This window comes from Ostrea edulis, chromosome 1, assembly GCF_947568905.1.
Source record: "Ostrea edulis chromosome 1, xbOstEdul1.1, whole genome shotgun sequence".
Taxonomy (NCBI): Eukaryota; Metazoa; Mollusca; class Bivalvia; order Ostreida; family Ostreidae; genus Ostrea; species Ostrea edulis.
Genome location: NC_079164.1, coordinates 88,416,934 through 88,433,857, shown reverse-complemented (window position 1 = coordinate 88,433,857; position 16,924 = coordinate 88,416,934). Strand labels below are relative to the sequence as shown.

The window sequence follows — 16,924 nt, the reverse complement described above, 5'->3', positions numbered from 1 at the left end:
TTATAAAATATCTTAAACACTGAATGACACAGCGACTGTGTGAGATTGCATCAGTGTGTATAAGTAGTGCTTTAGGAGCATAACAAAACTTCCTTTCCAGGGAAGTCGTTGTGGCCGAGTGGACTTACGCACTGGTTTGACAGTCTTGCTAGGCGGTGGGTGCCGTACGTCGCTGGTTCGACCCCGGGTTGGGGCGAAAATTTTCAGTACCTAGTTGTGATTATTTAGTGCTTTATATATATATATATATATATATATATATATATACTATATTCGTATGCCAATACTTCCAACAAATATCAGAGTTACATAGGTTTTATCAAATGAAAATAGAAATGTTTGTACAAATTCTGCTGCGTTGCTTTAAATGTCAGTGATTTGGTCATATCCAAACATTGTGAAGGCCCCGGAGCCTGCTTCCGGTGTGGTGAGGAGGGTGTGATGGAAAAAGTTGTCACAATGAACTGCAAAAACTGCCAATGGGACCACATGATCTCCTTTAAATAATGTCCAATCTGGATAAAAGAAAAAGAAATACAGAAAGTTAAAACAGATAAACACTTACTTACCACGAGACCAAAACAACTTTTCAACATGTACATCGTTCCAAAACCAAATCTCCCATCATATGCAATAGTTTTAAAAGCATCCTCAAAGAAGGATATGTCGACTTAAGTCTGAGAATTATATATTCCCACAGACTTCTGTATTAACAAAAATAGTTTCCTTGTCGTCTAAGGACAAAATCAGAATGCATTAAACATGTTTCTTCAGGGTCCGCAGCTAAGGTTGTAGCTGCGACCTCTGCAGAGCCTTTAGCTGCAGATACCACCAAACCATTTAGGAGACGTAACTCATCTCAACAAAAAATAAGCTAAAAACAATATAGCCAAAGAGGGTGAAAGATCCTGTCCCTCTGCATAAAAAACTTGGAGTCTTGAAGGAAATAGAGTTTACTTCATCACACTCCTTATCACGAACCAGGAATCTTTCTCTAAAAAATAATAATGGGAGGATACCCCCAGTAACCTATAACAATTCATGAATCATACAACATTTATACAATGAAATTATTGAGGTTTTAAAGTAAATTTCAATGAAATATTATTACTCATTCAGACCCATAACACGGTAGCCATATGTTTACAGGAAACACATTTGAAAGATACATATAAGATAGATATAAAAACATTCTATGTATAACCATTACGCTCAATCAGACAGAGCCTCTGGTTGTTCTTTCATAGCAGTCCATAACAATTACACCCATAGCCAAATAAATTTGAAAACAAATCTTCAAGCAACAGCAATTCGTCTTTCCCTTGTTAAAACAATTACCCTTTGTTCTGTATATATCAAAAGATCAACTACAATCTCAGGAACGTGTAGATTTAATACAACTTCCAGCCCCTTTCTTACTTATGGAGGATTTCAACGCCCATAACCCGTATAGGGTTGCGGTAAAATGACAGATAAAGGTAAAACAAAAACCCGGGAAGATGTAATATTTCACCACAATCTCTATATTTTAAAAGACGGCTCTAACACGTATCTTCATCCAGGCAATGGTTCATATTCATCAATCGATATAAGTATTGTGGATCCCTCTTTACTTTTCAATTCAAATTGATCTGTACATGGTGATTTGTGCGGAAGCTATCATTTCCCTATTATCTTTAAAGCAAATAATCCTTCAGAATCAACCCTGTTAAAAACGTGAAACTCGACAAAACTGATGGCCATGTTTTGAAGATTTGTGTTTCCAAGATATCGCAGCTGAAACGTTTGAAAACATCCCAGGCCCCATTCATTTACCGAAACTTTATTACATATAGCAAAGAAATACATGCCTAAAACCTCGACAAATTCTACTAAAATAGGTTTTGCAAAAGAATGCAAGGAAGCAATTAAAGCTAGCAAAAAAGCAGAAAGACAATTCAATAGATCACCCACTTCCTTAAATTTGAATAATTTTCGCAAATATCGAACAAAGGCTATTAGAACCATGAATATAATTAAACGAAAACCCTGGAAAATATTTGTCTACAGTATAAATACGGAACTTTCGGGATATGCCGGAACGACCGATTATTTTTTACGTTTATACACCACGGTCACGTGATAATAACCAATTGTTGGGCAAAGTTGACATCGATACATATGGTGTTTTGCTAACAGACGGTCCGTAAAGAGCTATGCGCAGTCCTAGGATGAAGATCCAGGTCATTATTGGTGCTTAGTACATGGGTGTAAATTAGATGGAAGGGAAAAGGCGCATTTAGACGCGTACCATTGGATGCAAGGCGTGAAGTTTTACCGATATCCTCAAGATATTCCCTAGATTTATTTCCCGCGCCGACTCGCATAATTTAATCAATTGTATTTTCCTATAAAATTGTTGTAGTGATTCCTTTTTTTCAAAAATAGCATTTAAGTGCAGGAAATTGATAGCAATTGAAATATTCCATGTTTGTTTACTTAGTTGTTATTGTAATCCGGAAGTGACATGCCCTACAATTACGTTCAATGCGCGATAAAAGTCAGAGTGGATCCGTATCTCGAAAGTCCCGTAATCGCATACTCTTAGGCCATTAAATAAAGTTCGGAATGCGATAAGAAAAATAAAAGGTTCCGGTAAAATATAAATATTCGAAGGAAAGAAATCGAATAATCATTGATAAGAAAGCTTTGACTCCAGTCTTTAGCTCTCTGGGTTTTTGTTTAGCTCTTACAAGTTTATTGTTATTTCGGATTTCCAATATTTCGGCTTCAGCATCACTGAAGAGACATTATTTGTCGAAATGCTCATCTGGTGCATCAGAACTGGTACCGTATAAGTTTTACATCTAACAGTATAGTTAATATGCAAGGTGAAGATAACGAACAGTGATCAATCTCATAACTCCTACAAGCAATACAAAATAGATAGTTGGGCAAACATGGACCCCTGGACACACCAGAGGTGGAATCAGGTGCCTAGGAGGAGTAAGCATCCCCTGTTGACCGGTCACACCCGCCGTGAGCCCCATATCCTGATCAGGTAAACGGAGTTATCCGCAGTCAAAATCAGTGTACCAAGAACGGCTTAACAATCGGTATGAAACACGTCAGACAGCATTTGACCCAATGTGAGGTTGTATTGACAAAATAGATCGTTATAACGACCATAGAATAGTTAATATGTTTCGTGATCTCTTCAGAAATGAAGTTGTTATTAATCTGTACTTTTACCACATGACGTGTCATACGAGATCTCCGCAATCCTGTGGGGATCCGGGTTAGAAAAAGTCCTTAGTACTCCTTGCTTGTCGCAAAAGGCGACTAAATGGGGCGGTCCTTCGTGAGACCGCAAAAACTGAGCCCCTGTGTCATTTCAGGTATGGCACGATAAAGATTTCTCCCTGCTTAAAGGCCGCAAGCGTCGATCATATACCTTAATTTTGCAGCCCTTCATCGGTAATGGTGACGTCTCTATATGAGTGAAACATTCTCGAGCTGGACGTTAAACAATATACAACCAACCAACTCATTGGGTCTCTACAACCTTTTTTATGAAGTTCTGTAGGTGACTTTGACCTTTTGATCCCAAAATCAAAAGAGTTTTTCCTTTCTTGCTATCAAAGATAGCTGTGAAGTATAAAATCAATGGAGCAAAAAATGCGATCTGAATAGAGTCTACAAGCTTCTGTTGAAGTCCAGTAACGACCTCGACCATTTGACCCCAGAATATATAGGTTTTTCCTCTCTTGATAAGAAAGTCAATTGAACAAAAAGTGTGGAGTGTTGAGTATCTACAAGTTATTTCTAATATACAGCACGGGGTCTAATAATAATATATTTAAACAAAGTATATTAAAAGACTTGTCAGTGGTGGACAGGCTCAGGTAAATACATGTATGTTTGAAAGTATATATGGATGTGATGTTGATTGATTTTGGTGATGAATGTGTGTCCCAACTGACGTTTGGAAGGATGTACTTGAGTCGTGACTTTATTTGATCACAAAAGTTATGGACACGGTATATGCTCATAATTCAAAAATCCTTGTTATTCCTATATGGTTTAACACAAGAATCAAAGTTGATAAAAAAAAAGATTATGTCAAATCTTGGTATAAAAAAATTGTAGATGAAAAGGGTTCATTGTTGTCAAAACAAAATTTTGCAAAGAAATTTAATATTGGGCATGTATGCTGTATGCAGTACAATAGTACTATCAGTACAATTTCTAAGTTTCTGAAAGAAATAAACTTTTCCAAACAACAGTATCTCAAAGAGTATGGACCTCATTTTCCAATGTTTTTCATCTTATTCTACGAACAGAAAAATGCTCAAAATGTATCATAGTTGTTGGTTTATTCAAGCATTATACCAATATCTGTTGGAAATCGAACTAAACCCCTTTAAGGGTTATATCGGTTCTCTGCAGTTTTATCTATTTTTTGATCAGTTTTGTTTCATTCGATCAATGACATTTCACATTTGGTTATTATAGAGGCATGAAAAGTGAATCCATCCTCGAGATACCCCAGGTGGTACTCCTACAACCTCAAACTGAAGAAGGGAAATAATAGTCCCAGAGGTCCCCTCCTTGCCCCCAGACTAGTTTCCTAGACTTGTCAAAGGTTAAGAAGATAATTATTGTCTTTATGATCCTATGAGTTGTACAATTAGGAATTTTAAGGTGGACATGAGCTCAATAGGCTTACTGACCTCTTTGAGCTCTATAGATAGTCTGTATAGTTTTCTATCTTTTGAACAGTTTTGTGTCATTCCACCACATCATACAATAGGATACAAAAGTAAAATTTGTATAGCGCCCTAATCATATCTAATGATTATAGAGATATGAAATGTGACCACTTCCTGGGGAGGCTCTGTGTGATAACCCTACAGCCCCAAACGGGAAATTATAGTCCAATGGGTTCCCTACCTTGCCTCCACACCCGTATGTTCTTATCTACCTTCATTATCATCCCATGTGTTGTAAAATCAGTAACTTTCAGGTAAGCTCAACTGCCCTCATAGGCTGACGTGACCCATTAATATGGTTCTGTCGGGTTGTCTACCATTTTATCTATCTCTTAATCAGTTTTTTATTTGATCATCCCACATTCAATATTTCTAGAGATCTGCAAAGTGACCCCAAACCTTCGGAGGCATCAGGTGACACCCTACAGCCCCAAACTGAGGGTAGCAAATGATAGTCCCAGCGCAGCGGTCCCTTACCTTGTCCCCTAATTGTTTACTCTTCGGAGATTACGTTGCTTTTAACCTTTGTTAATATCAAATGCGAAGTAGTAGAAGTAACTTTCAGGTGAGTTTATTTGCCCCCAAAGTCCTATATATTCGTCTACATTGTTATCTATCTCTTGATCATTTTTGTGAAAGGTAAAGACTCCTATACGGAATGCAAAATAAAGAGTTCGACAAACACTGACCACTGGACATACCAGACGTGGGATCGGGTGCCTAGAAGAAGTAAGCATGTCGACCGGTCACACCCGCCGTGAGCCCTATGTCTTCATCAGGTAAACGGAGTAATCCGTAGTCAAAATCAGTTCGCCAAGAAAGGCCTAACAATCGGTATGAAACACGTCAGACAGCATTTGGTCCAATGATAGGTTGTATTGGCAAACTAGAGCATTATAACGACCATAAAATTTGCGAAATGTTGACTTTAAACGAAACAGTTAAAAACCCTGTAACATCAGATTGTTTTGTCAGTAGCCTGTGTCGATTTAGAAACTGATCATACGCAGAACAAGCTCTTATGTATCGAATCAGTTGAGAGATATAAACACCATATACAGGTAATAATGGAATATTTCTTCATAGATAAGGAAAGTTGACGATGGAGAAGCTGAAATTATACCGCTTGTCATAAAGTTGAGTTGTTACATATAGTTTGCCGTTAATATAGTTAATGACGTTTTTTTCATCTAAACTTCACAGGGGTATATCGAATGGACCTATGAATAAAAATAATTATTGTGATATATAAAACGTCGTTGATATTACTAGATGTCGAGTTGAAAGCCACAACAAGAGAATTTGTCTTTTCATGTAGAGGCTTTTGAATAAAGTTTGCTTCATAAGAATATAAAACATGACAGCTTATAAAGGAGCACAATTTGTGCCCATGGGAATTTCAACAGACTGTTGGAAGACCTGATCACAAAAGACAACGAAGATATTGTCAATGAGGAACTCCAGCATATTTTTCATTATTTATCGCAATATATGATAGTTATGGAGATCTAAAAATTAACCTCAAGAGTTCCCGGTTGGTACCCCTAAAACCTCAAACTGAGAGCGAGAAATGATATTTCAAAGGGTCCATCTCGTTTTGTGGACTCTTTCAAATATTAAGGAGATATTAACCTCATTCTATGCTCATAAATTAACAATTTTTGCCAATAAACTCTGAAACGTTTCCTCCAGAGTTACTGTTTGCACCTTCAATATTGTTTCATATGTGAGTCTGGTGAAGTCCGTAAGCTATAACAAAATTTTACTTGATAAATAAATATCGTAAAATTAATTAAAATCCTACTTTCGTTTTTGATAAACTACCCTGAAATGGCAAATCGTTGTTTATCGATGCTTGATGTTGATCTTACATAAGGAATAGGTTTTAATGATTGTTGAATAAATAAAATATGCCTGTTCGTTTCTTCAATCCGTGATTTTCATCTTCAATCAGCCATATGGAAATTTCCAGAACGAAACGAGACAACAGGTCTACAACCAATTGCACATTCTCGGGCCTTTTTGGGAAACCGAGAAGTTGCGATTGGTTTACAACATGATCAGTATAAAATTATGTAGGTGTTCTGTGTTAGTTATGCTTATTTATATTTATTACTTTATGTAGGTTTATAATTATATTATATACATCTCATTCAACGAAGGATACCCCCTCCTACCGAGACCAACGATCTGACAAATCGATAAATTTTTCAATACCCTATTCATCTGATATTTTCGATCTCCTTAATTTTTCCCGTGATTATAAAGTCCCTCTTACATGTACCAGTTTTTGTAATAATTTATTAACATGTACAGTTACCGATATGGATAAGCACAAAAAAGTTTTTATTTTGGTTGAACATGTTTTGTGATGACACAGATCATGAAAGTAAGTACGAATGATAAGTCGAAAACTGTCCAATATGTCAGATATTAAATCATTCAGAACGGTTCTGGGAAGTTTGTGCCTTATAATTCATAACTTTTTACCGAAATCAGGTTCTACACTACCCGCCAATGTCCTAAGAAATTAGGCCTCTGTTTACAATATAGCAGTGCTTCTGTTGTCATTTATGTAGTGCATTATGTTTTCGATTATTGCGTTTGACATTAGTTTGCTCTTAAATTCTCGCACTGGACAAAAACTACCACTATGTACACATTCGTAATACAAATGTATTTGAAATTATGAACGACTGTTCATTTTGTCTTTGGTCAACTATTCGGCATACCGGATTACAATGTATTTGTAAAATCATTATCGAACTTTCAATATGGAGAAAGATCATTTATGATAAATAAGGAACATTTAAGTTGAAGCTTCAAGCGACTTCCTAATAATCACGGTTTTTTTTTTTTTTTACTGTAAATAGTAAAATGTTGCGCACATGAATTGAATAAACGATATATTTAATTCAAATGAATTTTAGAACATGTTTTAAAATAAGTTATCAGTTATGTTATGTTTAATGATATATCAATAATTATAACATAACACGTCGTTTTGTGATTTCCCGCGATCTAGTGAGATCTATCTTTTGATCAGTTTTGTTTCATTTATCATCTGAAATGTGACACCAATCTCGGGTGACACCCTAACAGCTCCAGTGAGGTAGGGAAATGGGTGTACAAGGAGTCCCCTACCTTGTGTTGATAATCGTTTTGTGGACCTCTCAAAGATTATTATTAACCTTCATTATGAGAATACAGGGAAAAAAATTAAGAACCCTCCATTATCCCAGGTGCTACCCTAAACTGAGGATAGGAAATGAAAGATTAAGGGGTACCCTGCCTTGCCTCGATACTCGTTTCGTAGACTTTTCAAAGATTAAGAAGCTCTAAATTTATGATTTGAGATGCATACTTGTGGTGTGCTAATTAAATTCTTAGGGAGAGTTACATATAAAATGTGTATTAATATATCAACAGTCATAATTAACAATGCGTTTATTAATTGATTTAAGAAGTATTAACTTTCAAGGTTTTTTTGCTCATTATGAATATTCAATCTGCGTGGAAGTCCATTGAGGTTTCTGCATTTTCATTTTCACCTTGGTACCCACATGGATGTCGAACTTTTCTTTTTTTTTTTATCTCTAAACCAAAAAAAAAAAAAACCCACAAAAAAACCATGATTTCTCGAACTCCTCTTACAATTTACGCAGTAGCTAAATCATATTTTGAAAATGATTGCTGGTGTCTAAATGCAACGGACCAGACCGGGATTCGACCCCCCCCCCCCCCGAATTCTCTAATCAGGTGCTCTACGAACCGAACTATCAGGCTACCAGCGGTCGAACCCGACTGACCGCTACATTCTTCCCTCCTTAAATGTCTTCACACCTGAAGACATGAACCCAGGATCTTTATCTCCTGGCAGGCATTTTCACCTGTCAGTTCCAGGGACTGGTAACGGCATCAAATGTAACAGGAAGAGAGAAAATGCAACGGACCTGACCGGGATTTAAACACGGTCCCCTGAATCTCTAGTCAGGTGCTCTACCAACTGAGCTATCTGGCCACATGCGATCAATCCCGGCTGACCGCTACACTTTATAGTCAAATAATCTTTTGGAAGATAATTGGTGGTGTGCTATATGAGATTGGTCACTGTTCGTTATCTTCACCTTGCATAGATATGTAATAAGGTTTCAAAATTTTCATTTTCACCCTGGGGGCCAATATTGGGAGTTGAAAAACGAAGTTTTTTTTATAGAGAAATCTAGTTAGCAGAACTCCTTTTACATTTTAGTAGCCAAATCATGTTTTAGGAGATGATTAGAGGTGTTCTTTAGATGTCCAATAAGTATTCGGAGTGTTGATAATTGCTCCAAATCCAAAGGGTGTTAAAGGGTGATCACGTTGTACGGTATTTTCTTTTTCATCTTGCGGGGAAAAGACGAACAAAACCCTGGTGCTCAGTGCATTGTGTCATGTGCAACAAGAATATATTTGTAGTGGAGCATATTGTAGTAGGGACCTTTTTAAAAACAAAACTTCTCCTTCCGCAACTCATTTTTAAACATAATTTATTAAGTTACAAACTCATTCTTTAATACGTTTTGAATTGCAAACATAAGAGGCTAGGTTGCATTAAATTGCCCCTGTATTTTCAAAGCCACCGTCATATGCTCAATACCACGTCTAAATAGTATGCATTATCGTTACCATTAACCAGCGCCTTATGAATGTATAAAGTACAAAACCTGAAATCGAGATAAAAAAAATGTAATTTCTGACAATGTAGCGGTAATGTATCCCTCCCAGAGGCCCAGAGGTCATATTCCCACCTGAAAAGTTTGAATCTGGTCATGTATATTCCAGTAAATTATAAAATAACAATTGTTGCTTCTTCGCAAGTTAAGTTACACAAGTACATGCAATGTGAAGATAACGAACGGTGATCAATCTCATAACTCCTATAAGCAATACAAAATAGATAGCTGGGCAAGCACGGACCCCTGGACACGCCAGAGGTGGGATCAGGTGCCTAAGAGGAGTAAGCATCCCCTATTGACCGGTCACACCCGCCGTGAGCACTATATCCTGATCAGGTAAACGGAGTTATACGCAGTCAAAATCAGTGTGCCAAGAACGGCTTAACAATCGGTATGAAACACGTCATAGAGCATTTGACCCAATGCGAGGTTGTATTGACGAACTAGATCGTTATAACGACCATAGAATTTGCGAAATGCTGATTTCAATCGAGACTGTTGAAACCCCTGTACCATCAACTTGTTTGTCAGTAGCTTACCTCGATTTAAAAACCTACTATACGCAGAACAAGCTCTTGTATATCGAATCAGTTGAGATATAATAAACAGCATATGCAGGTGATAATGGAATATTGCTACATAAATATGGGAAGTTGACGATGGAGAAGCTGAAATTATCCCGTTTGTCCTACAGTTGAGTTGTCAATTTGCCGTTAATGTCTACTTTCAATAAGCAGAAGTGAACGACTCTGTGGTGTCCTTTATTTCGAGCTCATAGGTATATATCAAATCAACATATGAATGAAAGCTATTATTGTTAATAGACAAAACGTCATCGATATGTCTAAATGTCGAATTGAAGGCCACAGCGAGAGATTTTTTCTTCTCGCGTAGAAGTTTTTGAATAAATTCTGCTTTATATGAATATAGAAACAGGTCAGCTAGCAAAAGAGCACAATTCGTGCCCATGGGAATTCCAACAGACTGTTGGAAGACCTGATCACCAAAGACCACGAAGATATTGTCAATGAGGAACTCTAGCATAATCGGAGATTATTTTTAAAACCGAAACACTCGTGTGCGGGTATTACTGTCCCAAGACCGCATGTAGTTTATTTTTGCATTAGTTTGCATACCATAGATTTTGTTTCTACAGACTACCGACTTACGTAAAATGATATGTTTTCCCATTACTTTGTAATGATATGAACTTGTTACTGTATGATGAATGTATAATAGAGAAAGACCTGATTATTTATGAACTATTGAGTTTTAAAACTATTCTCCCCAGTGGCACCGAAAATGAAAATTCAGCAATGTAAATAGATATAGGTCTACTTCTGCCAATCAATTCTGCAATTAATTAGATTTTTCAAAAGGAATTTTTAGTGATCATTTACAGATCGTGGTATCTGCAAAAATGTATATCCTCGTCTACGATCGGAATCGAAAAAAATCAAATAACTGTGCTTTCAATATTGGCGTCTCGAGATTTGGGTACTTTTATATTCCATCTAGGATGGGATATCCTATCTGGATGACTGGGTTAAAGCTGGCAATATACATATTACAAAAACCAAAAACTATAACAATCTCATATGAAAAACAGAAGAGATGTGAACAACGGGTTGTTTATTCAAACCAAGCCTAAGTGCACTTTAAAGCTATTTTGAACATAGTTATGAACTTAAAGATGTTTTATCATAAATCCTGGTAGATTTCAATGGATTTCATTTGTGAGAAGAGAGATTTGTAATCTTTGTATTTGATGTGCTATTGACATTTAAATGGACTCTAAGTTGTATTTCACGTAGTCTGAGATAAGAAAAGAGTCCCCCATTCGTTTAAATCTTGAACCAATTTTGCATACATAGTTTCTTCCTGTTGTCAAAATCTTTAGATTCGTTAATATATCTTTTTTTCAATTTACTGTCGGCTTATTTAACCAGATAGATGAATTTTGTATTCTTTATAGGAGTTATGAGAGTATTACTGTCCTTCACCTTGTCATGTTACGATTTATTGCAGCGGTTACTTAAGCTTTGAAATAGGTGTTTGAAGAAGTTAACCGAAAAAGTGGGGTTTTTTTAACTTACGGTCTTGTTGCCTTTCCTCTAGCCTTTTCTCCTCCAGAAAACTGTCTACATGTATAAAGTAGTCCCTTAAAAGCCTGGCTACATACATGTAGCAGGATGGCAGGATTTCACCACGAAAAATAGCTATTTAGTGAGATACCCCTAATAGAGTCAAATTACCCCAACGGAAAATCTTTCTAGTAAAATTTCTATTTTAAATCTACTTTCAATAAGGTTTTGGAGGACCAGTTTTGTTAGAAACTAGCAATATTTGAGATGACAAATTGATTCTTATCATTTTGAAATCAATCCATTACTGGTTATTCTGTTGGAATATGTATAATTTTCTGTAAACGATTTAGAGTTTGCTCCTGTGTTATATTTGTATATTTTTGTAATTCAACGCACGATCCTATACTGATTGCTTTTTTAAAACGTTTCATAGAAGGTGTTTAGTATCCGAATAATATGGACACCCATATGCAGGAAGTATTCTCCAGAAACGTTTACGATGAACATTATCAAAAGACCTTTGTATAAAGTGCATGTGTATTTTGCTGTTCCACTAGATGCGCTGCTTTACAATGTTTCGTAATGTTAAAATGTGGTCAACACACCCAACAGCTGATCTAAATCCTGTTTATTGTTTCTTTAATATCTTGTCGATGACTTCATTTAGTCGCATGCAGATGATTTTGCAGAATGCTTTACTGGGAACAGAGCTAATTTCATACCAAACCAATTTTAACAGTCCGTTCTGTCGTTTTTCTTTAGTGGATTAGTTTGACAATAAGCCATCCACATCAATGCTTTAGGAATGTATCTAATTCCTATGCCAAATAGTGATGATAACGAATAGCGATTAATCTCATAACCCCTAAAAGGAATATAATCAAGAGTTGGGCAAGCACGAACCCTGAGGTAGGATCAGATGCCTAGGGGGAGTAAGCATCCACTATTGACCGTTGATACCCACCACTCAATCAAATAAACGAACTATTTCGCAATCACAATTAGTGTGTACAGAACGATCTAACAATCGGTATGAAACACGTCAGACAGCATTTGACCCAATGGCAGGTTATACTGGCAAACTAGATCGTTATAACGACCATAAAATTTGCGAAATACTGACTTTAATGAGACTGTTGAAACCCATGTAATATGAACTTGTTTGTTGATATCCTGCCTCGATTTAAAAACTGATCATACATAGAATAAGCTCTTACTTATCGAATCAGTTGAGAGACATAAACACCATATGCAAGTGATAATGGAATATTGCTATGTATAAAAGGGAATTTGACGATGAAGAAAACGAAATCATCCGGTTTGTTATAAAGTTTAATTGTTAGTTTGCCGTTAACATCTATGATTAATAGAATATCTAATTAGTAGCATATGTTGGATATTCTATGGTGTCTTTTATTTCAAGTTCACTGGGATGTATCAAATGGACAAAGGGATGGAAATGATTATTGTTAATAGATAAAACGTCGTTGACAGATCTAAATGTCAAGTTAAAAGCCACAGCAAGATATTTTTCTTCTCGTGTTGAAGCTTTTGAATAAATTTTGCCTCGAAAGAATATAAAAACAGGTCAGCTAATAAAGAAGCACAATTTTTGCCCATGGGAATGCCAACAGACTTTTGGAAGACCTGATCACCAAAGATGACAACAATATTGTCAATGAGAAACTCCAGCATCTTTTAATATTAACTTCAGAGTACTGAAGGTAATCCGACCCCCGGTACTAGTGTGCAAAGGGTAGTGCAAGAGACTGTTTTGTAAGAAGTTGGCCATCTGGATGCTCTAGTCACGCGAATTAAATGATTTTTTAATATAATATAATACTTAATTAAACGAGCATCCTATTCGGGGAGACCTTGGTACCACAGGTGTGGATTAAGGGAGAACCTCTGGAAAGGTATTATCTCACCTCTCTCGTGTATTGTAAGTTGGAAATAAATGATGGGGGAAAACTTAAGGGTACTTGTGGCTAGAATCAGAGAGGCATTTAACAAAGAAATGTGATATGTTATACTGCTGTCTTGTAATTTGTGTCTGATCAATATGAAAGTAAGGTGATGGCGCAATAACTATACGCCGAGTGACGATTGAACATGTAAACAATTTGTCAACTGCAGCATGTAAATATCGACAAATTATGGAGAATCTAAATATTGTAAACGTACTTTTTTCCATGGGTTCATATTTCTGCAAAAGAAAAATATATGACCCAACAATATATAACGATCTACTTTGTCAGTACAACCTCGCATTGGGTCAAATGTTGTCTGACGTGTTTCTTACCGATTGTTAGGCCGTTCTTGGCACACTGATTTCGACTGCGGATAACTCCGTTTACCTGATCAGGATATAGGGTTCACGGCGGGTGTGACCGGTCAACAGGGGATGCTTACTCCTCCTAGGCATCTGATCCCACCTCTGGTGTGTCCAGGGGTCCATGTTTGCCCAACTATCTATTTTGTATTGCTTCTAGGAGTTATGAGATTGATCACTGTTCGTTATCTTCAACTTGCATGTTTAATCCGCAGGTAGAAAATTACGCGGATATTTTGGATTGCTATTGTATGTGTGGGAAAATATCCACAATGTATATTAAGAGATAGGGTCTCTATTAACAACATGTATAAAGTAAGTTCATTAGAATATATAATATATTGTGATGCCTTTACAGAGAAATGTATTTGAGCATATCACATTACAAAAGCATTACCATGTCTTGCTTTATATCAAAAGATTATCACGATAAATGAATGCTTTATTTAGAAATTTGTCTAGGTTGCACAAAACCTTGAGGTTATTGATACTAAGTAAGTGTACAAGTTTGAATGGACTTGGCTTTTTCCAATAATATGGCTTTATGTACTATTTTCTTAACTCACAGTACAAAGGCATACAAGTATAAAACAAAATTCATCCTAAAATATATAAATGAAAAATCAAACGTGGTTGTACTTATTTCATTTACTGACGAAAGATTGTATAAATCTTCATTCTTACTTTGAAAATCAAGATAAAATGAACCGCATCGTTTGTTAAAACTGATTTTTCTACATTTTTCTTCTTGTCAAAAAAGATAGGTCTACTTATCAAAAAAGCAAACATTTCGATAATCTGTTATTACTCTTTTTAAGATATTTGTGATATGTTTGAACAACATTTTGATTGGTGCTAGGTGCTTCAAACCTAGGGTTTTTTGTCCTTTTCAACCTTAAGTTTCCATGGCCTTTTTATGCACCACTTTTGTTTCCTGGAAAGATTCATATTCTATTTCATCGCATTATCGCATTTGTTTTTTGTAAAAATATTGTGGCTGGGAGAACGGTGTTGTGTATCAAAACTTTTTTCTATTGCATTTTTAGTCAAGATGCGGGTATGTCTGCCACCCAATTTCGTTCTGTATATTTAGGATTCACATTTTTTCGTCATTTTAAATAAATGTCAATCTTTTACACCTAACATGTTTTTTATTTCGGCTATGATTTACAAGGAAGCAAACAGAGATGTGATGTTGCCTTGGATCAACAGCAATATTTTAACATAAATAAGGATGAAATAAAGCAAATGAAGCTACCCTTCTTTTCTTGACATGATATTAATGTGTGAAACCACTATTGCTTATTTTTTTGTTTTATCTCTATTGATACCAGTAATGTATCTTGGGTTTTCCGATAGAATTTGGAAATGGGAGGGCATTTGAAAAGTAGAATAATATTTAGAAAAGTACAACCTCAATGTGCACGATTTTTCTGTCACGGGTTATCACGTGATAGTTATTTATAGCAACTAAAATACGCTACACTTTATATAAACATTTGCAATTTTCGAAGATATGTCAGTGGTTGAAATTTTGATTTGGACAGTATTCTATTCATGTATATTTAGAAAATATATGGATACATGTAAATAGGATTAGGCAGCAGGCACGATGCCTGTATAAACCTTCTCCATAGGTCAAAGGTCAGTTATGTCAAAATAAAATTAATATAGTACATGAAAATATAACAAAATGTTTGAAGAAAAAGAATTACAAATAAGAGAGAAAATAAAACAATTATATAAAAAGGGGGGATACAACTATGTGCCTGTTATGATACTAATATTACAATAATTACAATAAGGATTCAGAAGTATATTTAGCTATACGGTGAAGTATTGGGTGAGTACATATGTACATACATTTTGAACAATAGTATCAAATACTAATTTTTTACTTTTTTCAATGAAGGAATGAACCGTATCAAATATTTTTGAATTAGTACTAAAAGATTCACCTTTGACACCATCTAACAATATTTCCACTGTAACAGGGATATTAATAAGAGAATTTACATTATTTAAGAGTACTTCTCTTTGTATATTGTATTATGGACATCCCATGAAGAAATTGTAACCATCCTCACATGGATTACCACAAAGATTACAAGATGGATTACTAATAAGACAATGATTAAAGAGATGTGCATTAAGACTGATTGCGAAGTTGAAAATGTATGATATTTATTCTATGTTTACCATAATTATATAATATAATGATCCCACCTTTGATGTATCCAGGGGTCCCTGTTTGCCCAACCCTCTATTTTGTATTGCTTATAGGAGTTATGAGATTGATCGCTGTTCGTTATCTTCAACTCTCATACATGTATTTCCTGCAGTGTTTTGAAAGTTTAATTTTCGAGAGTATATAGTCATATATTGTCATACATGTACGTACTAAACGGCTTCTACATCTAATATTTTACTAAAGTATATGCATATGTAGATAAATTGGACAATCCCTAACGCAAATGTATACTAAAATAAACTTTGGTATACAATGCTAAAATCTTTGACTTACTGGAGTAAAACATCGGGGTTTTTTTATCAGTAAGCTTGGTAATATAATCGATAATTCATTATTGTAGATTATTCTAACGATATAGATATCGAAAATTTTCATATACTGTTACTGTATTTAAAAACTCCAATCCGATCCTTCGATTTAATTTGGTATAACTTGGATATCCTTTCATTCACTACGTATATATGATATATATATATATATATATATATATATATATATATATATATATATATATATGAAAATTATACTGAAATGTAGTACACGATAGTTAATCATACATTACTCGGGTAGTTTTGTTAAGGATACATGTACTTCTAAAGGTATTCTAGGCCATCTTTATTTTCAAATACATGTACTTCACCAATTTTAAAAAGAATGAACGTGACTACATAAAAACAATCCGTACTTCAATTATTTCTGTTTTAAATGTCTAAAAATGCAAGTGTTTAGACAAGGAAGTAATCAATTGTGAACTATACCAATATCGCTTTTCTAATGCATTTTCA

The 16,924-nt window shown here is 35.3% G+C and overlaps 1 long non-coding RNA gene across 1 annotated transcript in view; it reads right to left on the bottom strand.

The window, feature by feature from the left end:
* Positions 1-299: 299 nt before the first annotated feature.
* LOC130054588 (uncharacterized) overlaps positions 300-16,924 on the bottom strand; it is a 44,755-nt gene continuing 28,130 nt past the window's right edge. The window contains exon 3 of the long non-coding RNA XR_008802903.1: positions 300-515. This is a non-coding gene — a long non-coding RNA (uncharacterized LOC130054588). The remainder of the gene's footprint in view (positions 516-16,924) is intronic.